This window comes from Marmota monax, unplaced genomic scaffold, assembly GCF_021218885.2.
Source record: "Marmota monax isolate L192 unplaced genomic scaffold, Marmota_monax_Labrador192_F-V1.1 WCK01_AAM20220418_F8-fsc00010, whole genome shotgun sequence".
Taxonomy (NCBI): Eukaryota; Metazoa; Chordata; class Mammalia; order Rodentia; family Sciuridae; genus Marmota; species Marmota monax.
Genome location: NW_026692321.1, coordinates 8,357,652 through 8,385,495, shown reverse-complemented (window position 1 = coordinate 8,385,495; position 27,844 = coordinate 8,357,652). Strand labels below are relative to the sequence as shown.

General features: G+C 38.5%; 1 long non-coding RNA gene and 1 other non-coding gene across 3 annotated transcripts; both read right to left on the bottom strand.

The window, feature by feature from the left end:
* Window positions 1–272: 272 nt before the first annotated feature.
* On the bottom strand, window positions 273–19,274 carry LOC124090616 (uncharacterized). 2 transcript variants are annotated; one of them, XR_006851177.2, is made up of 5 exons: window positions 19,144–19,274; window positions 14,262–14,530; window positions 5,694–14,089; window positions 5,192–5,367; window positions 273–1,340 (listed from the first exon to the last, which is right to left on the bottom strand). It is a non-coding gene; the product is annotated as an uncharacterized LOC124090616 (long non-coding RNA). The 2 variants fall into 2 exon arrangements; XR_006851175.2 differs by lacking the exons at window positions 273–1,340; window positions 5,192–5,367; window positions 5,694–14,089 and having other exon boundaries at window positions 14,129–14,530.
* On the bottom strand, window positions 742–848 carry LOC124090888 (U6 spliceosomal RNA). Its single transcript, XR_006851272.1, has one exon. It is a non-coding gene; the product is annotated as a U6 spliceosomal RNA (small nuclear RNA).
* Window positions 19,275–27,844: the final 8,570 nt, after the last annotated feature.

The following is a 27,844-nucleotide window of genomic DNA, read 5'->3' as shown; positions in this document are numbered from 1 at the left end:
CCACAGAAAGGCAGTGAGTTGATACTGTCCCATGGGAAGATCATGGGAAGATAGATTGGCAATTATAACCATATACATAAATGTTTTGCAGGTCAACATTCTAAATTACAGGAAACTTAATCAGTGTGGTCTTCAGAACTCGATGCATGCATTTAGGAGTAGTCTAATTTATATCGCAGAGGAAAAACTGGAATTGTGCAGGTAGGATGGAATACAGTGGGTGAAGGGAATGTCATGGAGAGAGAATAACAGGAAGACAAGTTAACCATAAAGAGAGTTAATAGTTTATTGTTCACTTAAAGTGATTTATTCTTTTAATTCTTTTTTTAAAATCATGAGTAGACTTAGCCATCATAGATGATGTCTCGTTCTATGTTCTGGAGTGAATTGATCATGAATTTCTGTGTCATTACAAGAAGGCTGAGTTTTTATGAGCATAGAGAACTCCAAACACAGAAATAAAATGATCCAACTCGTATTTTAGAAATACCACGTTATTTTGGCTAAGAAGAAAAAATCTGGCGAGTAATGCCCCTGTTTAAAATCTGTTTTCCTTCACTTCTTTTTTTTTTTTTTAATTTTTTATTGTGGGTTGTTCAAAACATTACAAATTTCTTGACATATCATATTCCACACTTTGATTCAAGTGGGTTATGAACTCCCACCTTCACCCCATACACAGATTGCAGATTCACATCAGTTACACATCCATTGATTTACAAATTGCCATACTAGTGTCTGAAAAATATGGAACGCTTCACGAATTTGCGTGTCATCCTTGCGCAGGGGCCATGCTAATCTTCTCTGTATCGTTCCAATTTTAGTATATGTGCTGCCGAAGCGAGCACTTCCTTCACTTCTTGCATGATTTTCAATGGGTAATAGTATTAAGATCTCAACAGAACACCCGAGATGCAGGGCATCCTCCATAGATGGTCATCAGTTCTTTGTATTTCCCAGCTGTCTTCCAGCTGGTCTTCAACTTCAGGCCTCCCTTCTATCCATCTTGACACCCTCTTGGATTATTCTTCTACTTCCTCTCTTTCCCAAAGGGCTTCCATTCACATGATTTACCCAGTGAACTCTCAGTACAATTTCACGAGAGCAGAGGCAGAAGAAACCTCCACAGCCAGGAGTTTCCAGAACTCATACTTTAGGGCTAACAAAGATGCCCAGGAAAGGATCCTCCAAGAGGCCCAGCCAAGAATCTACCGGAGAAATGGTAGACTGCGAAGGAGCCAGGCCTTGAGACCATGAGGTCCTATATGACACCGGGGACTTGGCTTTCCTCACCCTGTTTGTGTCTGACTTTGTAACCTCAGGAGGTTCAGCCTTAGCAGCTGGAAAGTTGAGAAATAAAGAAAGAAGATTAAAAAAAAAATTCCCTTCCATCTTTATCAGGTAAACATTCATTAAACTGCCAGTCATTAATTGTAATTAGAAGAGATTAGCTTTTTCACATAATTACTATTGTGCTGACATTAAAAATGACCATGAAACCTGTGTATTATCTGTGAGTAATCAGAAAATTTGTGGAAGCACCTGAATTTTTATATCAGACAAGTGAAGAATTTCCTTGCTGAATATATTTTTTACGACAAAAGTTACAAAATATAAAGTTGTATTTGTGTTATATTCAATCAGTTTTACTTTTTACCAGGTCCTAAAAATAAAAGAATTTTTATATACCGAACTCTATGGGGCTGGTTTAAATGAGGGGAAAAAAAATGACAATTTTTTAGACAAATCATGGTATGGTAAAATCTGAGAAGTGAATTTTAGTCAAGTGATTATGCTAGAATGAAAAGGAAAAGAAGGAAATGCATAATTCATGCATGAATCACCAAGACTATATTAAAGATTAATCATAGAGGTCACAAGCCAAAGATTCAGTGATTAGAACACAGAAAAACGGGGAGTTTGAAGCTATTTATCTTTTGTGTGTCTTGTTTCATAACCTCTGGACATGCATATTTTTGATTTTGCCTTTCCATGTCTCCATGGTGCATTTGAGGTCCTTTATAGAGGATCCCAAGCCTGTAGAACTGTGTGCATTTGCAAGCCAGTCTCTTAACCCCACTCCCAAGCCAATCCCTATCCCACTCCAAGTCAACCCAAATCTCCATCAGGACCCTCTCAGTGCTGCTGGCCTTGCCTAAGGCTTTCACTCATTCTATTCCCTTCACCAGATGTCACACTTCTCTCTCACCACTGAGACTTCATTTTTCAAGGCCCTCGTTTTTCTATTCTCATAATACTTTGTTCTTATGATATAATAACCTATCACTTGCATTATAGCAGGATATTTTTACTTACCTGTTACAGAATACAGGTTTCTTTGAATAAAAAAAAAAACAAAACAGGAGAAGGGTTCAGTATTTATGAGCAGTTTGTCAATGTCAGGAACTATCCTAGATACTTTGTAAAATATCTTATTTAATCCCCCAAATTACCTGATAGCATGCATTATCATCTCCATTTTACAGATGAGTTAGCCAGCTCTGTAAGTTAATTAACTCATCCAGCGGAGCACTGCTGTGAAGGATATAATGAAATGTTTTCTGAGTCAAAGGCTCTGCTCATTTCACTGTGTTATAACATATGAAATTATGGGTATTTCTTTATTCTTGTACCTGGACTTTGTCCTTTCTGCTTGTGATCTCTGGATTATTGTGGCCCACTCTGTGTGTGTGTCCATCTTTCTCTTTTGCTCTTTGGCAATTTTGTAAAGACTGAATTGCACACGTATATGTGTGTGGAAGGGTGTCACAGAGGAATTCTCCACAAAGAAAGACGGAGCCGGGTGTCAGGGAAGAAGCGGGGGCTGGTATGATGTTCTGAGTGGACACAGACCTGCGTTGCAGTTAGAAACAATAAAGGGTGGGCATATCTGGCAGGAAGGCCGACTCTAGGGAGACCCCATGCCTTCTAGCCAGTGTCTGAATGACACACACTGGGCAGGTGGTGCAGCCTCTGAAGCTACCACCACGTGAGTTGTCCAAGTCACCCTTGTGAGGACCAAACCTCCCTGAAGATGGGCAGTGGTCCATCTGCAGCAAAAAAAGCACCCTTCCACCCTGTCTGCTACCCCTAGTTGATCCTGCTGCTACCTGAGTGTGAGGAGAGACTGGGAGCCACTGATGTGTGAACTTGTAGAGTTTCTGCTCTCTCTCTCTCTCTCTCTCTCTCTCTCTCCAGATACCTTTCCTCCTTGCATAATAAGTCTTATGCAATTGGATTTGGATTGGTTTTCTTGGCTAAAAAGTGCTTTCCAAAGCCTTTTTCACTATAATGATGTGAAGATAGCATTACTGTCATCACTGTGCAGACATTTAATTGAGGCAACTGAGGCCCAGAGAGGTAAGGGGACCCCACGGTCACAGATTGCAGAAGCAACAGAGACAAAATGTGATCCCAGGTCTCTTGACACTCAGGTTAATTTTTTTTTCCCATCAAATGTCTGTATGTGAAAAAGAAATAAAGGAGATAATAAAAAGAATCCTCCCAGTTGATATTGTGACAAAATTTATACCCCATGGAGTTATTAACTGGAAGCTCAACATCTGGGATATTTTTGATCACCTGATGGCTCCAGTGACAAGGGTTTGAACATTTGTTCAGAATGAAATTGGTTAAGGGGAGAGTGGCTCTATGACAGAAATCAGTGCTTCCAACATTTTCAGCATTCACCTCTACCAGGCATGCACATGAATGACTCCAAGAAATCACATATGAAAGGGCATTATCAAGCCCCTTCCGAATATTCTTGTGGAAATTGATGACAGTGAAGGACACATCTCTAAAAAATTAAAAAATAAAGTTTTGAGAAGGAAATGCAAGTGTATTTTCCTCAAGGTAGAAGGAAGCCATAAAAATCTGTTTGCTTATTTTCTCAGTGTGCTTAATCTGCTGGCATTCATTTATTTTACTTCAAATGAAGCTCAGAAAGTTGCCACGTTACAAATCCACAGGCTGAAATCTATATTTCTGTCCTTCAGTTGACTTTAAAACCAGCTCCAGTAGTGTTTCCAAGAGACAGATGTGTAATTTCTTACTGTGAATATCCTCAGGTGTCCCTGCCTTCAGAGGTCACCCATCATTATTTATAACTACAGAATCTTAACTTCTACTCTTGGCAGTAGGGGACCTGGACTGTGACTGGATTCTTAGTCTTTCTGAAATCACAAGAGTGCTTCCATATCAAAAAAGGCAGATAATTTGCATGATTATAACAGGTTTGGAGAAGCTATCTGCTTCATAATAAAAAATAAATAGATAACAATAAAAAACATAAGAAGTTCATACTACATTGTTGAGTTCCATGATTGGTTCGCAGATAGCCAGAGCTGGTTTGGATCTTCTCTATTGCTAAAGATCTCTACATCATTGTATACTTGTGTTCCAACCATGGTACAAAACACTTAATTCCATTTTATTTTCATGCCAGACAATTTTATTTTCTGATTGTTAACTGGTAATTATTTATGTCTGTCATTGGTAAATATAGGAAATCCTATTGCATTGGTCGGGGAAAAAACCTTGATAATTGAGAACGCATCTTCAATTTTCTGAGACTTAACTACATCAACTGTAATTCTGAACTTGATTGAAGGGTTTTTTTTGTTTTTTTTTTCCCCTGATCATTTTACAGTCTTGGGCTACGTTCTAAGAGCCTCAAATTTTGACTGCTTGTCTTCTCCTTCTTGAATTAATTTTATACTCTGAATTTTTTTTCCTATAATACTTTTCTGTAAATAGCCTGGCAGTCACTGGCTTTAATCAAGACTGATTTGCTAATCTTAGTTCTGCGGCTCTGAATCAGTCAGAGTCCAATCAAGAGAAAGAAACTACAGAGTAATTGGAACTGAGAAATTTAATATAAAGTATTATTATTGTTAACTATAAAGAAGATGCTTTAAAGAGGCACAGGGAACTATTTCATAGTTGAGTGAAAAAATGTGAGAAGAACAAACTTAGAAGGAAATGAGGATTTCCTCTCCAAGGCTAGGATTTAGACACTGCTCAACAGGTGTAGTTATGGTCTGTAGAGAGTGTTGAAATCCCCTGATTTTCTCTGGGAAAAAAATTGGTCAACCATTCCCTGGCAAAGCAGAGAACTCCTCTTGGGTGTATGTGAGCTAAGGCTTGAGAGAAAAATTCTGGATGCCTGCAATCTTTATTGGAAACCTACCTTCAGGAGCTGCTGCAACCCAATTGGAAACTTTGCTTCTTGACAGAGTGCTCCCCGTGATCCATTCTGCTTCTTCGTATCCCTGCTTCTTCAATAATACATTCCACTTCCACAGGTGCAAAAGAAAGTTGGCACCATCTATATTCCCTGTTGTTTTATTGTGACAATTTTGTGAACTATGAATAACGGGCAAAGGAAAAAGAAAGAACAGGTTGTAAAAACTGTCTGCCTTGTTTGTTCAAAGTACCTGGAAACAATTTAAGCAAAGGTTTGATCTTCTGAGAACCATAAAAACATAGGTACAATCATTCCAATTTCTTCTATGATACTCTATCATGGTCAAGTATGTTTTGTAGTCCCATATAATGCACTGTTCATATTGTTGTTGAGGACAAAAGAGAAGCAAAAACATCATAAAATAAACGGATTCACCACAACATGCCATGCAAAAGAGCCCATTCTCTTCCCTGAGAGCATGTTTAGATGTGATTCCTGAACTCACATTCAAGTGGGCAGATGTAGTCCTTGTTTTACTGTTCTCTCCACCTCTGGACAGTTCGAATTCTTATTTATTCTTCACTTCCTATTATGACAGAGGAGATACTGCTTCTGTAGCATTTTATCAAATATTAAACCTTGGTAATGGTTGGATTCAGAGTCATCAACAACAAGTAGCTAACCACATTGTGTTGGGCAAATCAGCTTACCTCCCCGAATCTGTCAAATGGAGGAATTACCACCAATTCTCTGAAAATCGATACAGTAACATATACACAATGTATTCTTTATTTCTCAAGCTTATGCCTACCAGGAACCTCATAATATTTTTCAACTATGATATAATGGAGGAGATTGGACCTGTGTGACATATATGATTGAAAAGTTTCTATGTTTTGCAGAAAGTGTTACAATGTTAACTATAATCTGACTCTGGAGTAGGAAATAAATAATGTCACATATTATAGATATTAATATGCATATTACATACTAGAGCAATAATCAACATATAAAAAGTATAGTTTAAAAAGTAGATAAATTAAAATGAAATTGTAAAAGTGTTCAATTCCAAACTCTGAAAGGAGGGAAAACACAGGAACTAAATCATGAATAACTAATAATAAAATGAAAAACTTAAGTTCAATTGTATTAATGTAGAAATACATCAATTGATAATCCACAAAGAAAATGTTTGTACAAAAAATTCTGAGGTTCAGATGGCTTAGCAGGTGAATTCTATCAAACCTCTGAGGAAGAAAAACTGTTCTATCTTTTCAAAAACTCAGAAAATGGAGAACAATGAAAACCTTTGATTCATACTAGGAGTCTCTTTTCACTGATGATAAAATGCTGCATGGACATTGTGAAATAAAAGGAACAAAAGGGAGTGGATACACAAAAGGCAAATATTCTTTACAAATATGGCTTTAAAAGTTCAATAAAATGATAAATCTAAGTCATATATATCAGATAATAAAACAAGATCAGAAGGGCTTATTACAGGAATGCAAGGTTGGTTTGAATTTTGAGATTTAATATAATTCATCATGTTAACAGAATAAAGGAAAAAGCAATATGATTTTCTCAATTGATGCAGAAAAAAAAAACTATTTGAAAAAGGTCAACATTCATCCATGATGCAACCTCCTAGAAAAGCAGGAATAAGGGAGAAATCCTGAGGTAAAAGATGTTTAAGAAGACATTACAACTGATATCACTCTTAATGTGGATTCTATTTTCACCTGAATATATTATATGTTCTGTTACTTTCCCTCAAATTGATGCTGCTTCACCAAGGTCTTTTTTCCCCCTAACCTTATCTCTTCAGGTAGTTTATATAATTTTCTCAATGCCTTGCAACATAACATCTTTACCCATCAATTAATACTTATGATCTCACATGTTTCAAACAAATTTTCTTTAGATGAATGTTAGTTATAATTTATATAACTATAGAGTGCTGCGTTCTCTAACCTATAGGGAAGAATTAAGTTCAATAGGATCCAATTGTTCCAGCAAGTTTAAACCTGCCATAGGGGCTCTATCTGAAAGTTCTTCTTTTTCCCTTTGCCTACGTATTAACACATTACATTTTGCATGCAAAGACATGGGTCCAGGGCACTGGCCATGGGTGGAGGGTAAGGACTTGGACTGGGTTGCTGAGGAATGCTTGCTTTGCATTTCCAAGATCCATTTCTGCATTCCAATGACTTACAAGAGCTTCTCTTTTGAGACTCAGTCTACTATCTTTCTTTTTCTGTTTTCCCAAGTTCCTATCTCATTTCCCAGCCCCCAAGACTTGCAATCTCTTATTCCTAAGGATTGATGAAGGGAAAAGATCCATCTTTCATGGCTGCTCAAGCTGGCAAGGAGCAATGACCTTGCTTAGCCAGGGAAATGAAGCCTCTGCCTGCCTGATCACCTGTATCTCAGTTGATATGGGTTGGGATCTTTGCCTTACCTTCATCTTACCAATGCAAGTACTGCAGTCTGGAAGATACAAACTTTATTAAGAGGTTAAAAAAGTAGCAGAAGTATACCTAAAATAGGTCTAATAGGGGTGACAGTCATGTAAGGCTTTAATAGTTTTTATTTACCTGTACACATCTCAAGAAGGAATTATCAAAAAGAAGGCCTGAGGGCAGGGGTTGGAGCTCAGTGGTAGAGCACTTGCCTTGCAAGTGTGAGGCACTGGGTTCGATCCTCAGCACGGCGCCAAAAATAAATAAATAAAGGTATTGTGTCCATCTACAACTAAATTTTTTTTTTTCAAAAAAGAAGGCCTGAAAAAAAAAATCCATAGCTTCTCTTTGATAACTCCTTCTTCACAGTCTGTGTCTAACTTGGGTCTCCGCACTTCCCAAATTGTTTAGTTGGGTTGACAGTTTGATTCCTGATTGCTTCTCTACCTCTGATGCCCATTCTACCTGTTCCTGTCCCCTGCTCAAACCTGGGCTCTCTGACCTCCATCACTTGCTACAGTTGCTGTCAAATTAAAAATTCCTTCTCAACTTCAAAGTCACAATTTGATTTTCAGAGTCACTTACAAATCTTCAAAATGTGGAGGAGCTTTCTCCCGGGACACGCACTTCGACTCTCCTTTCACCACTTTCTCTGGGCCGTGCCTTCCTCAGGGCCTGGCCACGTTGGGTTCCTTTATCTTTGTATTTCCTTACTTGTAACTGAAGCATTAATAAACTCAGACCCTCCAAAGCACTGCGTTAGCCCAGTGAGGAAATCTGGTACACATGACAGTCTCAGCAGCTTAGACATGGACCTTTCATATCCAAGTAAGAGTTAGCTCCTGAGACACGCATGAGCACCCCAAAGTTCTGAACTCAGTCCGCTTCAGTGTTGTTAAGGACCTTGGACAAAGCACATGAGAGTGTCAGAGGAACTTAGTCTTGCAATACCTACTTTTGTAATATTTTGTTTAATAAGTAGAGATTTCAATTATAATAAATTAAAAATTTTAACATTTAATTTTTTTTTACTTATAATGCTTATTGAACATAGTAAAAAAAAACACTCTAGGAATTCTTTTCCTAGACACCATCAGGCTATGTTTGAAAAACCCATAAAATTAAAAACCAAACAAACAAAACTAGAGTGAACAATTGTGATGGCAAATTCTGAATCACACAAACCCAATACATAGCATCTTGCAGCTGTGATTCTATTTGGAGGGTTTTTTTTTTTTTTTTTTTTCAGAAATAAAAGAAGCGAGTGGAAGAATTCTGCGGGACTCTGCCAATTACACAATATATGATGTTGAGCACGTGCTTAGTTTTTTGTTCTTGTTTCCTCATCTAGAGAAGGAGACTCTGACAGGACTGCCACACTGGGATGCTCTGAGAATTGAGAGTTCACATGCATGCAGTATTTTCCTGCTTTGGCTCCATTGCTGTCTGGTGTTCCCACCAGGGGGTCAGTCTCATTAAAGATGTTCATTTTGGATCACCTGTGACCCCGGCAGGAGGCCTCCACTTGAGCAATGAGTTGCCCTTGAGGAAAATGTGCACAAATGATCAGTTAGAGGATCTGCAGTGGCCCTCCCTGCTGTGGACATGGGCCTATTCTATCTCATTCTGGGGCTTCTGCTGTGCTTCTTCCAGGCTTTCTGCAGTGCTTTCAGCCTCCCAGATGTCCACGGACCATTCGGGAGATGAGGTGCTTTTCTTCCTTGGGTGATGGCAAAAACATGCTGAAGAGCAGGAGCACTGGACAGCAGCCAGCAGACCGGCTCTGCCATTAGGTGTTTCATTTAGAGCCTTGTGAGAGCTTCATCTCCCCTTAGAGGGGCCAGGAAGCCATGGCATGTGTGCAGGAAGGTGCTGAGTATCAGATACAATCATTCTAGGGAGTCACCGTGAAGATAACGTGGCTTTTAAAATTTTTAGAGTTAATGATAATGATTGGTATATCAGGGTCTATAGAGGAACAGAATCACCAAGACCATCGTATATGTGGGTATTATATATAATTATAAAAAGGGGATTTATTAGTTTGGCTTACATGAGTAGAAGCTGGATAGTCCCACAGTGGCCATCTTTGTGTCTCAAAGACCCAAAGTCTAGGACGCCCTCCCTCTCATGGGAATGTCTTATGGGAAAGGTGAACTATAAACTCACTCAAAAACATCTGGAGAGTGGAAGGAACTTCTGCCATCGGGAACTCTGCCGTGAGTGACCATGTCTGTGATGATCATTTAGTGAGTCTTTTAGACTCAAAGAAGCATATAAGTGAAATTTTGGACAAAGACTGGAAAAACCATTCTGTAAAAGAGGCTCTTCCCCAACAGGACTAGCCAAAGATGGCAGAAATCACAAGGATATTACATACTATATCCATAATCTGAGACTCCAGACTCTATGATCAGCTTTGAGGAAATCAGTCAATGCATTTTAGAACTTATGTGTAGGATAAGTCTTCAAGTTGACCCCATGAACTGCTGAAGGGTCTTCTTGGAATGAAATAACTATCTTTCTATCTTATTTTCATTTACATTTTTACACTTTCTCACTTTGCCAAAAATTTAATTACTTAATGTGTTAATTGATACATTTATTCAACTCACAGTTACGAGTGCCCATTCTGTCTATTATATAAGGCAAATGATCTGATCGTATACCTGAGACAGGTAGAAGGGAGACTGAGCAGAGTCCTGCTAACTGTCCAGGGAAGTTTGCCAACCTCTATCTGATTCTGATATGCTTTTCAGAAACGAAAATATAAAAAAGTGAAAGGAGACATATTATCAAACAAAATGCAAAGTTCTAAGTTAGATCCATAGTTGGGAGTGTGGAGAGTGACTCGTGCTTAAAGCTCTGACGTGGAAAAGGTGCCTATCTGACGTCTGCACCATTTTCCTGTGCCTGTCTTTATCAGAGGAATACCCCTCCAGTCTTAACCTGGAAGTGTACAAATGCTCTATCCTTGGTCCAGCCACCTGTCATGGACTTACCCAAGTGCCATGCCCTCAGGCACAGGTGACTCTAGCCCACATATTTGATGTTCTCACCACTTATGTTGATTAGAGTGCACGTGCACTTAGATCACTGTTGATGACAAGAAAATATGGAGGGAAAGTTTTGTTGTTCAGAATAAAATTATACATTCCATGTGGAAAGGTGACAAAGAGTTGAAGTTCATGACCTCTCTGGTACTTGTGTTTTTTATTTTATTTTTCTTTATTGGTACACTTTCGTGTTTCATTCTTTTTAGTACCAGGGAGTAAACCCAGGGGCGTTAAGCCACTGAACCAAATCCTCAGCCCTTTGTAATAAATATATTTAGAGACAGGGTCTTCCGAGTTGCTTAGGGACTTGCTAAGTTGCTGAAGCTAGCTTTGAACTCATGATCCTCCTGCCTCAACCTCCTGAGTAGCTGGGATTACAGCTTTGGGTCACTAAGCCCAGTCTACCTGTGCTTTTTACTTGAGGTTTCAGAAATCCTTAGTTGTATCTCCTTAGTTCCTTAGATGCAACTGCAATACAAGATTACACATTTTCAAATACCAGTCCTATCTGGTAAAGTACTGAATTGATGGGTATGTGTGTGTATGTGTGTATGTGTGTGTGTATGTGTGTGTGTGTGCACATATACATATATGTCTACACACACATAAGTATATATATATATATATATATATATATATATATATATATATATTCCTACTTCTAAATGGACTTCAGATTCCCAATATCCTTTAAGAATAATAAAATAATGATATTATTTCAAAATAAGCTTCCAACATCTAACAGATTTCTTAATTAATTACTTTTGCTAAACTTAGTGTACGACTTGCTATGGTATTTGAGTGATGGGTTCAAAATGCTTTTTATTTTTAAAAGTTACAGATGGTCTTCTTATTCCTCTAAGGAATTAAATAACTCAAAGTTTTGGGTTCCTTCAATTGCTGCTGTCTTTCTAACTGAGTGATTTCTTCTACTCACCCCCAAACCAACCTTTTTCTCAATTTAATATTTTCACGACTGATGTGGGGATAGGGATTAGTGTTCTGAGATACTGTACCACAGCTTGCTCATAACACAATTCAGTAGGCAGGAGGAGGGGTCAGATGATTTGAGGCTTGCAATGGGAGTGCCTAAGCAGTCTATGTTAGTCCTATAAATCGCACCGGTCCTCCTTTATTACCTGTTAAAGCTTGGCAGGAATGCGGTGCAGATGATATATGTTAAGGCTTAGGGACTTTGGTAGTGAAAGGAGTGGGGAGTCACAAAAGATGCACTTGTGTCCTCTGGAGTGGAGTGGACTGAGCAGCTACTTGGCACCCAAGCCATCAGCAGTGCAGGGGTCCAGTGGCTGCCGAGAGCCAGGGCTAAGGGAAAGGTAGCCCTCTTTCTTCCATCCTTAGTGGAATTGTCAAGACTTAGTTTCTTTCCTATAGTTGAAAGCATCTCAATTTCTCCATCTTTCTTCAGCATCCCTCTCCTGAGATTAATTTCCATATTGCTATGGAATATTTTGGTGTCAGGAGCCCGACGAGCGCTTGTGTGCTGGGGCCATGGCATGGTTGGTTGTTACCTTCACCACCGAGTTCAGACACCCAACGTACACGCTGCAGCCTTTATGTTGTATATCTGAGAGTGTTCCTGGGTTTCTCCTCTTATCAGGTCCCTTTAGTGTCCTGAATTCTAGCCACGATGAAGTCGTTCTCAAACATTCCAGAATCCTCCGGCCTCTGTGTTTTACAAATGTCATAACCTAGCTGCTCAGAAATATCCAGCTTCCCACCTGACACCCTGCTCCCTGCTGTTTTCTTTTTATTTCTTTCTTTTTTTTTTCTGTACTGGAAATTGAACTCAGCGTCTCATACATGCTCAGCAAGCAATCTACCACTGCCCTTTTAGTTTTGTTTTCTTTTGAGACAGGGTCTTGCTAAGTTGGGCAGGTTGGCCTCAAACTTGCCGTCTTTGTCTCAGCCTCCTGAGTAGCTGGGGTTACTGGTGCCCCCTTTCTGTACCTCAAACCTCTGGCCCTGGCCAGGCTCCCTCTCACATGCTGCTGTGGTTTGCTAGATATTCTCCATTTGTCTCCTGTCACTTCCTGTGCACACCTACGTCATAACAACGGTCACCCTGTGGGATGGCTTCCCCCTGTATTTCTGCCCTCCATGCTCACCTGGAGGCCAGTCTTTGAAGGCAGAGACTGTGCTTCATTGACTCTGTTCCCTAGTATTTCACACAGTAACTGACACATTGGAGACATTCAATGAATGTATTTTGAGTGATTAAATAGATTATTGAGAGAACCAATTAATATGTGGCTATATTCCAAAGCTAGTTTGGATAATAATGCCTCAATCCAGTAATTTCCATCTTTTAAACCTTAAACACCAGGATGCAGAGTTACGGCCTATTTTGTGCTCAGCAGAAAACCATTGTGTGTTTTGAAGAGAGAAATGATTTAGAGGCTTTACGCTCCTAGAGGATTAATCTGTCAGGAGTGGCAAGCCAGAAGGGAAGGGTGGTCACGAGTGTGAGAAGTGCAATCTGCCCTCTGGGGAACACTTGGTAGTGCCATTCCGGTTGGAACTCATGGCTGGGGATGCTTCTTCGATCCCTTTGAAGTTCTCTTTCTGAGTTCAAAGAAGGACCCGCCTACCTTTGTCTCTGTACTTTTTAAAAGTAGTCACAGGAATATTAAGTAATAACCTCAAGTTCGTATACCCACTGTTAGTATCAAAGGCAAAATATAAATCTAGATCTGCTGCTGCCTCGTTGGAGTTAGAGGTTGGTTAATCTTATATTTTCAAAAGCTGTACTGGGATATGGTGGCATATGCCTGTAATCCTAGCAACTCAGGAGGCTGGGGCAGGAGGATCTCATGTTTAAGGCAAGCCTCAGCTAATTAGGGAACAACTTAGTGAGACCCTGTCTCAAAATAAAGAAATTTTAAAAAGTCTGGGAATGTGGTTCAGTGGTAAAGGCCTTCTGAGTTCAATCCCTGTACACACACACACACACATAAAAAAAAAAAAAAAAGAAAAAAATGCATTTTTTTCTCACTTGCATAATCACCTCTGAATTTTCTTGCTCCTGAAATTGTCATATTTCTTATCTGTGTGAGCCCTGAAACCAGTCTAGGTGAGAATCAGTAGCTCACACACATTTTCAAGCAGCTATGGCACTACCTGTTTTCTGAGCTCTTGAGAGCAGCTAGAAGCGGCCCACTTAGTGGTCACTTTATAGCAGTCTATCATGAGCAACTTGATCTCTCTGTCACTTGCCTTCAGTACGCTCTGCCTTGTAGGGAAACGTGGAGGTAACATAGGCCGTGACATTATAAGTAGGTTGCCATCCATTTCTGTGTGGTTGTTCTTTGGTTCTAAGCAGGTAGGAAGATTGATTCCTATATTCTTCTAAAGATTCCATTTCCCTGAAACAGTTACAGTAACAAAAAACATGAGTTGAAACATTTCATGAAGAAAAACATACTAGGTAATTTTATTGGACATAAATTTGACATATAAAATTATAAACTCATACAATCATTAGAAAGATTTCGGGGGTGAAGGTCAGAGTGTGCTTTTTAAGAAATTCAGAATTACCAGGCTTAGAGGGAGCTGTGGTCCAGGATTCCAGCTGAGCCCAGGACCCACGTGGATGGTTCCCTGGAAGCCAAGTGAGGCCATTCTGCATGGGAAGGGTAGATGTGGTCTCTGTTGTTTCTCCCCAGGGAGGACTTCAGGGTGTCAAGGAATCCAACATGGGTGTCCAAGGAATCCAACATGGGTGTCAAGGCCTTCCTGCAGCTGAAGTGGGCAGAGAGCTTTTCTTTCTTGCTGTTTCCAAATATCTTTCTAGTGGCTTGCCCTGGCTGAAATGGAGAGAGAGAAGAGGTTCTGACAATTGGCATTTCCAGCTTCCCTCTGGTGATGCCAAGAAGAGGCACAAAGGATGATGGTGAGGCTGTACTGCTTGAACTTGACCACTCACATTCTAAACAGCTTCTCCACTTTCATGAAAGATAAGTGTGCCTGATAATGGAGGCAGCTGTATCCATATTGAATACCATCTCTAGGCAAAACACACATGTCTCTGTTGGGAGACCAGCAACATCACCCATTTACCTCCTCTCTTCCAAAGCCATGGGACAGGTGAACATTTTCACTAGTGTTTCAAGCAGATCTTTAATATAGATTGTTATTTTGAAGTCATTTTAGAATATATTTGAAAACAATTCAGGAAATGTACTCATACGTTGTTGGTGGGACTGCAAATTAGTGTACCCAGTCTGAAAAGCAGTACGGAGATTTCTCAAAAAAACTAGGAATGGAAACCCCATTTGACCCAGTTATACTACTCTTTGACACAATATCCAAAGGAGTTAAAAACAGCATACTACAGTGACACATATCCACAACAATGTTTATAGCAGCAGAATTCACGATACCTAAGCTATGGAACCAACATAGATGCCCTTCAACAAATGAATGGATAAAGAACATGTGGTATATATTCACAATGGAATATTACTCAGCCATAAAGAAAAATGACTTTATGACATTCACTGGTAAATGGATCTGAAGACTATCATGCTAAGTGAAATAAGCCAATCTCAGAAAACCAAAAGTCAAATGTTCTCTCTGATATGTGCATGCCACCCCACAACAAGGGGTTGGGGGAAAGGAAGAATAGAAGTTCGGATGACTGGACAAAGAAAAATGAAGGGAAGAAGGGAGCTAGGAATAGAAAAGACAGTGGAATGAATCTGAAATAACTTTCCTATGTACGTGTATGAATAAACAGCAGTTAATCTCAACATTGTGTACATCCAGAAGACTGTGGTCCTAATTAGAATAAGATATATACCATGTTTGTATAAATATATCAAAATAGATTCCACTGTCATTTATAATTAAAAAAAAATAAATAAAAAATGAATAAAAAGTAAAAGAATGGATATACTTCATATTATATTAATGCAAATAGAATGCTATAACTTGTCTGTCTTATGATTTAACTGTACATTTTCTAGGTAACAATAAGTATTTGTTAAATTGAGAAGAGGTTATAGGACTTAGATTATATGAGTGTTTCTCAGTGAAATGCTTAACTTGACCTGTATGGTCAGTTGGGATCATTGACTTTTTCGTTTTGTATCGGTCAGCTTCTGCTGCTGATTCAGCATCATCCATCATTTATTTAGATTGCAATTCAGACTTTGGTTGGGTGGTTCTTCTGGTCTGGGGCAGCTCGATGGAGCTCTGCTGGTTTAATTAGGTCTCATGATGAGCTGTTAGGTCAAGATGATGTGATGGCTGGATGACGTGTGACAGCCTCATGTGTGTGTTAACATGACACAAGATGTTGGCCAGAGTAACAGGGACAGCCGGGTACATTTCTCTCATCATCCAACAGGCTAGCTGGAGCTTTTTCACCTGGTTACAAAGATCCATGATCAAGAGAAGGGTATGCACCTCGCACAGATGTGTTTTAGTTCTCTGCTTTTATCTTATTTCCTGATATTAATCAAAGCAGGAGTCACAAGGAGTGAAGAGGTAAACTCTGCCTCTTGGAGGGAGAAAGCTCGAAACCTCACGTAAAGCAGCTTGAGTAGGAAGGATGTGGGACCACTGTGGAATCTGCCACAGCAGAACACAGGTGAGACTAGTACATCCCTTGGCTAGTTGGACTAAGTGGCAAGTCATGTCCTATGTCCCCTCTGAGCAACCTGATTTCTCTTCACTGTGTTTCTTATTGCCAGAGTCTTTCTTCTTTATTCTTTGATTGTATCCTTCAACTTCCTTATCACAAAACTAGTCCAACCTCACTCATCTACACAAATTGTGAGTGCTGATGTGCAATAAATATGTCCGCACAGAGCTTCAATTGGACTATTTCCAAAGAAAATGTGTTTTAAACAGTTTATAAGAGTTCCCAAGAGTGGATCCATAATAAGAATATTTAGTAATTTTCTAAGCCTGGCTGTAAATTTTAGCTCCTATACATTTTCTGAGGAATGGAATATAAGTAGAGAACGACCGGTGATAATTAAGCCAGGACATGTTTACTCACATTTAGGTTTTACATGGTTGAGAAATAGAACAAAATGAAAGACAGAAGTGGCATCCTGCAGAAATAGAAAAAAAATATTTAAAAATAGAAAATTCTCTTCTAGAATTGATCAAAACTGGGAATCAGAGCTCTAATTTTTAAAAGTCAGATTTATTTCCCTTAATTATTGAAAGAGAAAAAAATGATGCATATACTTAGGCAGAGGGAATATCATTTGGGGACTTTCTGTGGAAGTCGGATATGGCATGGTCCATCCCTCAAATTACCTCTTACAATGCCAGATTGTGGCAAAGTGCCAGGGCAGTCTGCGATCAAAATTAAGTAAGTTATAGAATTCCGGAAGTCAGGCTGCCCCGAGGAGCTCTGCTGAAACCAAGGTCATCAAGAGAAAAGGGTAACTGCTATAAACGTTGGTATGGCTATGTCACGATAGTATGCTCATTTTAAGCCCTTTGGATATAGACCAAGGAGTGGGATAGCTGGGTCAAATGGTGGAGATAAAGAGATCACAAACCTATATACAGGCAGCACAAACAGGAAAGCTTTCAGAAAAATCACCCCAGACCTGTGCTATCACAGAGGCAGACAAAAAGACTTGAACAGGCAGCTGTAATGAAGAAAAATGTGCATCGATACCTGGTCTGACCACTGATAATGCATGATAACTTCAGAGCCAGATCTTTAATTATAATTTTTCAATGCATATTCCTACATGCAGATGTTTTACCTTTTCTATAACATTTTCTCTTTAAAAAAAAAAGAAGTGGAAAATGTTCAAATACCTGGTTAAAATACAAGTGTTTACTGTACCTCAAAGGAAACAAAAAGACCATAACAAGAGGAGCATGATAAACAGATCCTTAGCCGTTTCTAATCAGTGGAAATCACACTAAAGGGCAAACTCTTTACCCAGATGGAAGTAAGTTAAAGCAACTCATTTGTTCTTGTTATGAACAATTGAAGGTCACCCTGTTCTGGAGAATCAGAAAGGATCTTGGATTTATGGTTGGGCAGCATATCCAGGCTTTAAAAACTGTTTTCAATCAACTATATTGAATTGTAAGCAACAAACACAAAATTCGTTGCTTACGTGAATATTTCAATGTGATTTGCTAATTTGTGAAACCATTACCAATTTAAGAGAGAAGACACTTCCATCACCCCAATCACTCCCTTTGTGCCTCCTTCCAGTTACTAGGGATTGCATTCTTATGTAGACTTTCACACAGATGGAATCATAGAATGTGTACTCTGGTGCTGGGTTCCCTCATGAAGCATTTTCTTTTTTTTTTTTTTTTCAGAGTAGAAATTAGAAGTTTATTAAAGGACAGCAGAAAAGACTTCTCCCTGAGGAAGAAGGGGACCCAAGAGGTGGAATCCCTCATGAAGCATTTTCTTGCAGAGTAATTTTTTTTTTTTTTGGTACTATGGATTGAAGCCAGGGTCACTTAACCACTGAGCCACATCTCCAGTGCTTTTTATTTTAAATTATGAGACAGGGTCTTGCTAAGTTTCGTAGGGCCTCACCAAGTTTGCTGAGGCTGGCATTGAACTTGCAATCCTCCTGCTTCAGCCTCCAGGGTCCCTGGGATTACAGGTGTGAGCCTGTGTGTGAGTAATTTTTTTATGAGCACAAATTGTTTATTCGTTTGTCAACACCCTCTCCATTTAACACATTTAGCTGTCTTCTAGCTTTGGGGCTATTATTCAAGATATGCATATTTATGCATCATTCTTTATTGAACATATTTTCATTTCTCTTGGGCAAATGTTTTTATAAGTATTTTCTGCATGTGGAGGGGTATCTCATTGTGATATTAAATTAATTTCTGGATGACCAATGATGGAGAACATCTTTTCATAAGTTTACTCACTGTTTCTGCTTTTGAGAAATATTAAGATTTTTTAATCGTAATTTTTAATTGAATTTATTATCTTATAATTGAGTTATATATTTTTACATTATTGATGACTACTAGAATTGTTTTTAATTCAAAGATTTTCTACAAACATCCCATGTTGGTCAACTTTTCATTGCTGTCACCAAAATACCAAACAAAACAATGCAGAGGAATTTCAGTTCATGATGAGTAGGTTCCATCACTCTGGGCCCTGGGTGAGGCAGAGCATCATGGCTGGGGGGCTCCACAGAGGGAAGCTGCCTCAGCCAGGAGACAGAGACAGAGAGACAAGCCAGAGGGACAAGGTGTGTGACCAGTGGCACACCTGGTGAGCAACCTTCCCACAGCCAGGCCCTCCTGCCTGTGGGTACCACCCTGTGATTCCATTCAAATCAGGACAAACTGACTAGGTTACAGCTCTTGTAATGATCAAGGGAGACGGAAAAATGAATGAATATGGAAGGCAGAAAAGTGTGGAGTTGTCTGTCCTTCAGTGAGTGCCTCTCTTTACCTTGAGAACTCTCCCGCTCAGCGCTGGTGCGTTTTCTGACTCCAAGGTTCACTCTGTCATTCTAGTGCAGGTGGCCAGCTGTCCTGGTGGTGCGTGGACTGACTGCCTGTTCCTACGTGTTCACTTTTAGCCTGTTGCAGTTCTACGTTTACTTTGGCTATCATGTAGCCAGCTTGCTGGACCTTGCCTGGTATCCAGTCTGATAAGATACGTCTTTTGATTGGAACACGGAGACAATTTTACTCAGTGCAATCATTGATCTATTTGATTTATAACCACCAGCATGCTGGTTGCTGTCTACTTGCCCCATCCGGTCTTTGATCTTTTTCTTTTTCTGCCAAAAAGATTATTTCAATATTTTTTTCAGATTATATTTTATCACTACCACTGACTTTCTGCTTGTAACTTTTCATTTTATTGTTTTCTGATTGCTATAATCTTCAATAAATTCACCTTTGATTTGTAATATTTTTATATTCAGAGGATATTATACTTCTTTGTCCAATAATAGACTTTCAATTCCAATTCTGTCTCCAGTTTTTGTGGTATTGTTGCATAGTTTTTAACTTCAGATGTTATAAACTCCACAGTACATTATTGTTATAATTATTTTTAAAACTCAGTGATCTTTGTAAAGAAATTTTAAAATGAAAAAAAAATCTCAGTCTTACACGTTTATTGTATCCTCCACTCTTCTTTTCTTTGTGTGGATCCTGATTTCCAATTGATAGCATTTTCCTTTGATTTGAGCAACTTCAATTAATGTGATTGATTTTTTTTTTTTGCCATGCAGATCTGTTGAAAATAAAGTGCCTCAGCTCTTATTTGTCTGAAAAAAAAAAAAAAAACTCCATACTTTCCCTTTTCTTTCTTTTTTATTAATACTGTATAGTTAGGCACTGAGTGGAAGGCCTTATTACATTACATTTGTACATGCACACAATGTAACAATATAATTTAACACCTCCATTTTTGAGAGATATGTCAAACTTGCTATAAAATAATGGCTTGTTAATTTTTTTTTGATGTTTAGCACTTTAAAAATGATTCCACTGTCTTCTTTTCACATTTTTTTTGCTTATTATTCTCTTTGTCTTTCTGCTCAGAAAGTTGTTTTTAAGATTTTATTCTTATTTCTGATTTTCAACTATGTGATTATATTTGAACTTCTTGGCTTCTTTGATGAAGCTCATGGAACTTCTTGGAGATACAGTTCCCATTACATGCTGATAACTTTCAACCACTGCTTCTCAGGGGGTGTCCTACCCTCCCCTTTTGGGCTGGATGCTCATGCAAATATCTGGTATTTTCACAACTTTGTCCAACTTTTTCTTCTCTTTTCTTGTGTGTGTGTGTGTGTGTTTTAACACTTCATTTTCAATCCCTATTTCTGTCTTCAAGTTCACTGATCTTTTCTTTTGAGATATTTAATCTGCTTTTAATCCTATGCTGTTAATACTAAAATTTCAAATACTTAATTTTTGGATACTTTTTTTTATTCATCTCTTCTTTATATTCATGCTTTTTCTTTGGAGGGTTGATGGACTCAAGTCATTAGGGTTGTTGATGTGTAACATATGTCTGTTTATAACATTTTTCACCATAATTGTGTATTGCTGTTTCCAAGTTGGCTTTTGAATTACCACAAACCCTTCGTGGAAGTATCACATGATACAGTCTTCCTCCGCACCAGCCAGTGAGCCACAATATCAAATGCTTCCTTGCTTTCTGACCCAATCAAACATGGTACAGCAGTGTTCCACTGCAGAGAAAACAAATCTTTTATATATGGTTGCTGCTAGTTAAATACACATGCTGATCACATTATGGCCACATTGAATAGAATTGGGCAAAATCCTAATTTGTAGAATTATTAATCTATTATTAAGACTTCATTTGAATTATCTCACTCAATACTATCAACAACCTGTGGACAATCATAACCTTCTCTAGAATTTATAATCCCCCCTTTTGTATTTTGGGATCCCCAAATTAGAAATATTAGGGATTTCACAATGCTTGTTTTATTGTCGTTTTTTTTTAATCTAATGCAAACTCATATTTTCAAAACTGTTTCAATATTGCATTAATTATATTAATGAGAAGTAGAAAAATAATAAGAAATATGTACCATTTGTAAACCAAATGTTGAGATTACTGCCAGGAATCACTGAAATAAGTCATTAAAAGTATCTAGCGTAACACATTGCAGGTGGTAAATATCCTTTGAGTATTTTTATCATTATTATTTTGTAAATGAAATATTAATTAGTAAATGCAAAGGCAAGAAGAATGAGATATGAAGAATTTTTGTCAGTGATGACAATTAACAATAAATACGATTCTCCTTTTTCTGTTTTTTATTGCAAACATAAAACCAATACAGAAAAATAGAGAAATCAGGACTGTACAGTTCAATGATTTATCACAGAGTGACTGTGGCAAAGAAGCAGAATTTTTCCAGCCCAGAAGATTCTTTATGAGTGCAATTTATGGCAGGTGGAATTACTTTTCTGCTTACTTTCAGGTAATAGGAACAGTCCAATCTGGTGTGATAATAAAAAAATAAACAAACTTGTTCTAAATGTTGGGTGCTGGGGGTCAATGGTCCTGATGGGGGGAATGATACAGGAGGGAACATGCAGGGTGTGGAGAGTCTCTGGTGCTGCTGTGAGCTGGGATCCGTCTCCCTGAGCTGGGCAGGTGTTTAATTACTCTTTCTCACACAGGATGGCATTTGTGGATCTTCTAAGACCTGCTCCCAACCTTTACAGGGAAACACACATACTCTACTCCTAATGCTGCCAGGTAGATTTCCTTCTGTATGAAAGGCTCCTTACAGCTCCTCTGACTGCTAGCCATTCAGCTGTGCTCATTCTCTCTGCTGAGGTGAGGTCTCTTGCTCCGTGTTCACACAGGCTCCTCTGTCCCAGGAAGCAACACAACTGACCCAAGTGGTGCCTTCTCATTCCTTTGCTTTGACAATTTCACATTAAGGATAATTTCACTGCAGCTACCTGCTGTCAGCCTAGCTAGCCAGATGCATTCTCTCCATTTGAATTGTTCTGTGTCTATCTGTGGCTAAACACAAGCCCACTCTACCTCTCAGTCTCTTCGGGCGGAGCAAGGAGGTTGTCTAAAGGGTCTCTGGAAAGCTCCTTTCCCTAGGCTTTGGATACTTCAGGGTTCTTTTCTCTTAAAGGAGTACTTTCCTCTTCTCAGCTATCCCCAACCTTTGGTTTAGGCTGGAGACAGAAGGCCAATAAAGGGCGAAATACTGTAATTTTTCTCCCAAATGCCTCCAACTCTCATATGACTTCTTCACATGAGATTGCGGTGCAGAGCATTCAGGGCCTACTAAGAAGAGCAAATCTATAAACCACGTTCTCGTTTTACCTTACAATAATCGCCGATGAAGTAACTTTTTGCCTACTTTATACAAAAACAAAATATTTGTTGATTTTCACAAGGAGGCAAACTAGGCAGACACAAGTTGATCCCAGGTCTGACTCAGAGTTCTTGGCCTATAGTATGACTTTTACTCCCCTATTAAGTCTAAAGGCAGTGGGTGGATGCGGGAGCCTGGGGAGAAATCCTCAATGCTTTGTCCATGTAAACTGTTCAATAAGGCAAGGTATAGAAACAGCCCGGGGATGTCTCAAGGTCCAAGAAAATTGCTTGAAAGTTCCAGACTAGAAAAGGCTCAGGGTCTTGACCAGTAGCCATGGGAGAATATGGAGATTTATTTGCTTTGTTTATGGGTATTAGGATAAAAACCAGTGACAAATTTCTAATCTCATTTCATCTCTCAATAAAAGCAAGTTTTCAAAATAGATTGAATTTCAGAAATGAATTTTTTTTTTGATGAGATGATATTTCAGCTTTGGTCTTAGTGAAATTTCACAGATCTCATTAAGGTGTGATTTTAGATAAACTGTGCTCATGCTGGGAGCCATCTTGATACTCTAATCATCTCGCATATCTCAGGCTGGTTAAATCAAATACAGGAGACTGCAGGAACTACCAGTACTTTGTATCTTTATACACATTTTCCCCAGGCCGTGCCACATACTCTGGGAGTCAGGCACTGGACAAGGTCATTTTCAGATGTAAACCTCCAAGACACACAATGGGAGGGCTGGAGATCAACAATACCCAGGTTGGGCTGGCTCTGCTTAAGTCCTGAGCTTCATTTGTCTTGGTGGAATTATTTGTAAAAGAAAAGCCAAAGGATGATGGTATTTTCTTAACTGAGTTGCTGAGTAGGGAATGATAATATTATTTTCAGATCAGAATGTCTTTTTTCCTCTGAAAGTGTTTGGAGGGAATGCAGGTGCGTGGACATGGAGAGCTGAAGTGGTGGGAGAAAAGCTGTGGACTGAGAATTAGACCTAGATTTCAGGTCTTTGTCCCCATGTCACCCTGTGACCTTGGGGAAGTCTCTTTCCCACTCTCAACATTTATCTTACGTGTACAAAGATGTGGGTAAGTCAATTTCCTTGATTCCTTCCAACTTCAAAGTCCTGAGTCAATTTAGTGAAGAGTCAAGGGTAAGAGGGACTTGGATTAGATAGCCCTGTGCATTTCTGAATTCTTCAGTCGTGTGTTAAACACTTGTAAAGACATTTTGGCCATTGCCACTCTCATGTATAAACAGTGTGCAGAAAACAGTTTGACTCTCAGACCAATGCTGGAATTTCAAGTCAGATCTAAAATAGTTAAGAAATTTTATTTCCATGTTAAAGGGTAATAAAGCTTTCTATTGCCCAAAATGCCCCAGTTTAAAAATATCTAGCCCAATCAGAGAATTTTTAAAATTTGTTCTATTTAGTCATACAGTAGAATGAATTTTGACACATTGTACACAAATGGAGCACAACTTCTTCCTCTGGCTGAACATGGTGCAGAGTCACACCTGTAGTGTATATATATATATATATATATAGATAGATAGATAGATAGATAGATATAGATATATAGATATATAGATATATAGATATATAGATAGATATAGATATAATGTCTACCTCATTCCATTGTCTGTACTGTCCCCACACCCCCTCCCCTCCTCTTACTCCCCTCTGCACAATCCAAAGTCTGTTCATTCTCCACCCCCCATTATGGATTAGCATCTGTTTATCAGAGAAAATGTTCATTCTTTGATTTTATGGGTTTGGCTTATGTCACTTATATTCTCTAGATCCATCCATCTACAGGCAAATTCCATAATTTCATTCTTCTTTAAGGATGAGTAATATTGCATTGTGTATCTATACCACAGTTTCTTTATCCATTCATCTATTGAAGGGTATTCAGTTTGGTTCCACATTTTAGCTATTGTGAATTGAGCTGCTATACACATTGATGTGGCTGTGTCCATATAGTATTCTGATTTTAAGTCCTTTGGGTATGAACTGAGGAGTGGGATAACTGGGTCAAAGAGTGGTTCCATTTCAAGTGTTCTGAGGAATCTCCATGCTGCTTTCCATAGTGGTTGCACCAATTTGCAGTCCCACCAGCAGTATATGAGTGTACTTTTCTTCCACAACCTCGCCAACATTTATTGTTGTTTGTATTCTTGATAACTACAATTCTGACTGGAGTAAGATAAAATCTTAGAGTAGTTTTGATTTGCACTTCTCTAATCGCTAGAGATGATGAACATTTTTTCATATGTTTGTTGATTGATTGTATTTTTTTTTTCTGTAAAGTGTCTGTTCAGTCTCTTAGCCCATTTATTGACTGGATTATTTGGTTTTTTTTGGTGTTAATTATTTTGAGTTCTTCATAAATCTTGGAGATCAGTGCTCTATCTGAGGTGCATATTATAAAGATTTTCTATCATTGGGTAGTCTCTCTCTTCACAGTATTGTTTCCTTTGTTGAGAAGAAGCTTTTTGGTTTGAGTCCATCCCATTGATTGGTTCTTGATTTTACTTCTTGTGTTTTAGGAGTCTTGTTAAGGAAGTCAGGTCTTAAGCCAAAATGATGAAGATTTGTGCCTACTTTTTCTTCTATTAGGCACAGTGTCTCTGCTCTAGTGCCTAAGTCTTTGATTCACTTTTAGTTGATTTTTGTGCATGGTGAGAGAAAGAGGTTTAATTTCATTTTGGTTTATATGGATTTCCAGTTTTCTCAGCACCATTTGTTAAATAGGCTGTCTTTTCTCCAATGTATGTTTTTTGTGCCTTTGTCTAATATGAGATAACTGTATTTATTTGGGTTTGTCTCTGTGTCTTCTGTTCTGTACCATTGGTCTGTAGGTATATTTTGGTGACAATATCAAGCTGTTTTTGTTACTGTAGCTCTGTAGTATAGCTTAAGGTCTGGTATTGTGATGCCTCTTGCTTCATTCTTCTTGATAAGCATTGCTTTTGCTATTCTGGGTCTCTTATTTTTCCAGATAAATTTCGTGATTGCTTTTTCTATTTTTATGAAGAATGTCATTGGAATTTTAACAGGAATTTCATTAAATCTGTATAACACTTTTGGTTGTATGGCCATTTTGACAATATCAATTCTGCTTGGAGCATCTTCTAGTGTCTTCTTTAATTTCTTTCTTTAGTGTTCTATAGTTTTCATTATATAGATATTTCATCTCTTTTGTCAAATTGATTCACAAGTATTTTGTATTTTTTGAGACTATTGTTAATAATGGAGTAGTTTTTCTAATTTCTCTTGCAGTGGATTCATCAGTGATTGATTTTATATTCTGCTACTTTGCTGAATTCATTTATTAGTTCTAGAGGTTTTCTGGTGGAGTTTTTTGGATCATCTAAATATAGAACCAGGTCATCAGCAAATAGTGATAGTTTGAGTTCTTCTTTTCCTATGCATATCCCTTTAATTTCTTTTGTCTGATTGCTCTGGCTAGAGTTTCAAGGACTATGTTGAGTAGAAATGGTGAAAGAGGGCATCCCTATCTTATTCCAGTTTTAAGGGGGAATGCTTTTACTTTTTCTCTCTTTAGAATGATGTTGACCTAGGGCTTAGCCTAGATAGCTTTTACAATGTATGATCCTAATATCCCTGGTTTTTCTAGTCTACAGACTTATTTTGAGACTGGATTGAGAGAACTGAGAAAATTCAGTTGGATTTGTAGGAACCATCCAAGTATAAGGAAAACTCAGTGTGTGGAATGGATTTAGGATAGCTGTGGGCTTGGACTCCTGAGTAAACCCCCTGATGGTGCTTCATGATTGAATCCAGGGTGTTATGATGGAGCAACTTCTGACTTGACTGCTGATTTGAGGGAAACAGAAAACAAACATCACCTGCTGTGGAGTGTGTTTGCATGAGTAGGCAGGAAAAGTTAGTAGAACTTGTTCTGTTTGCTCAAGTGCCTGTTTGGTTTAGAGCTGTGGTGTTGCTCATTCCAGATGCTGATCCATTTTTAAGTATTCTGAAGTGTAACCAAATAGACTCTGAGGGGACAGACTCTGAGGATGGTTAACTGGTTGTTTCTTTCTTTCTATTTTTTTTTTTGATATATTTTTTAGTTGTTGATGGACCTTTATTTATTTATTTATTAATATGTGGTGTTGAGAATCGAACTCAGTGCCTCACCCATGCTAGGCAAGTGCTCTACCACTGAGCCACAACCTCAGGTCCTGGTTGTTTCTTTCTAATGGCCACATCCTCCTCCTGGCTTTTCTCTCTTTCAAGTCCTTCCCTGATGGGACATGGACAATGATTCTTTTTTTCTTTTCTTTTCTTTTTCCACCTGAATCTGTTTTGGAAGCATTCTGCTTGTGCTTGAACACTCACTTTTTCTGCTTCTTTCTGAAAGTCTCTTTTTAGAAAATTAATTCCACATCAGAAAGCATGTCTCAGGACCTGGCTTTGCACTGCAGAGAATAGGGGATATTGGGGCACTGAGATTTGGGGCATTCATATCCAGAAAACGGTTGCAATTTTTATTTACTCATTATTTAAAATGGATATAGGAAAACTTGGAGAATTGTTGAGTAATGGTATATAAAGCATGTAGTAGAGAATACACTGGACAATTTGGGGGACTAACTCCCAGTTTTTTTATTTAATGGTCATAGTTATTGAGCACAATACTGTGGAGCTTAAACCAGTTTCTCCCTTCCACTGTCTCTTGGTCTGATTGATTCTGGAGGGAAAGAAGATGTATCCGTCTCTTCTCTAATGTAGTAACCTTTGACTCTTAGAGTACCACCATTAGTTATTCTCTTCAATTTTGAACTGTCATTGGATGAAGGAAAATGAAGGCACAATTCAGAAGATTCAGAAGAGAGTGGTCAATCCAGCCATGTGGGAAAATGACCCATGGTTCTCAATTGAGTTTCTTTTGATTGTGATTCTTCTGTGAATATTTGGAGATAGACTCCATAATCATTTGTCCTTTGTAATTAAATACACATCATCTTGCCTGCTCCAGGATCTCAGACACACCTTGGCACACTGGGAGGAAGCCGACCATTTGGTAGGCATCCTGCAGACTGCTGCTTCTTCGGGACAAGTTATTGGAGCAGTGCAGGAAAACACTGAAAAAAAATCTGTCTTGAAAATTTGCTTCCCTCTTTTCAGACCAGTACAAATCTTTGATTTGTTTTAGTGTTGTCATCAAAAAAGAAACCTTGTTCTTTTCCCTTCAGCATCAGAAGTAATCATTACATTCTTTTTTTGAATATGAAACAACTGGATTTGGTTCTCCCAAGCAGCAAGATTATTAG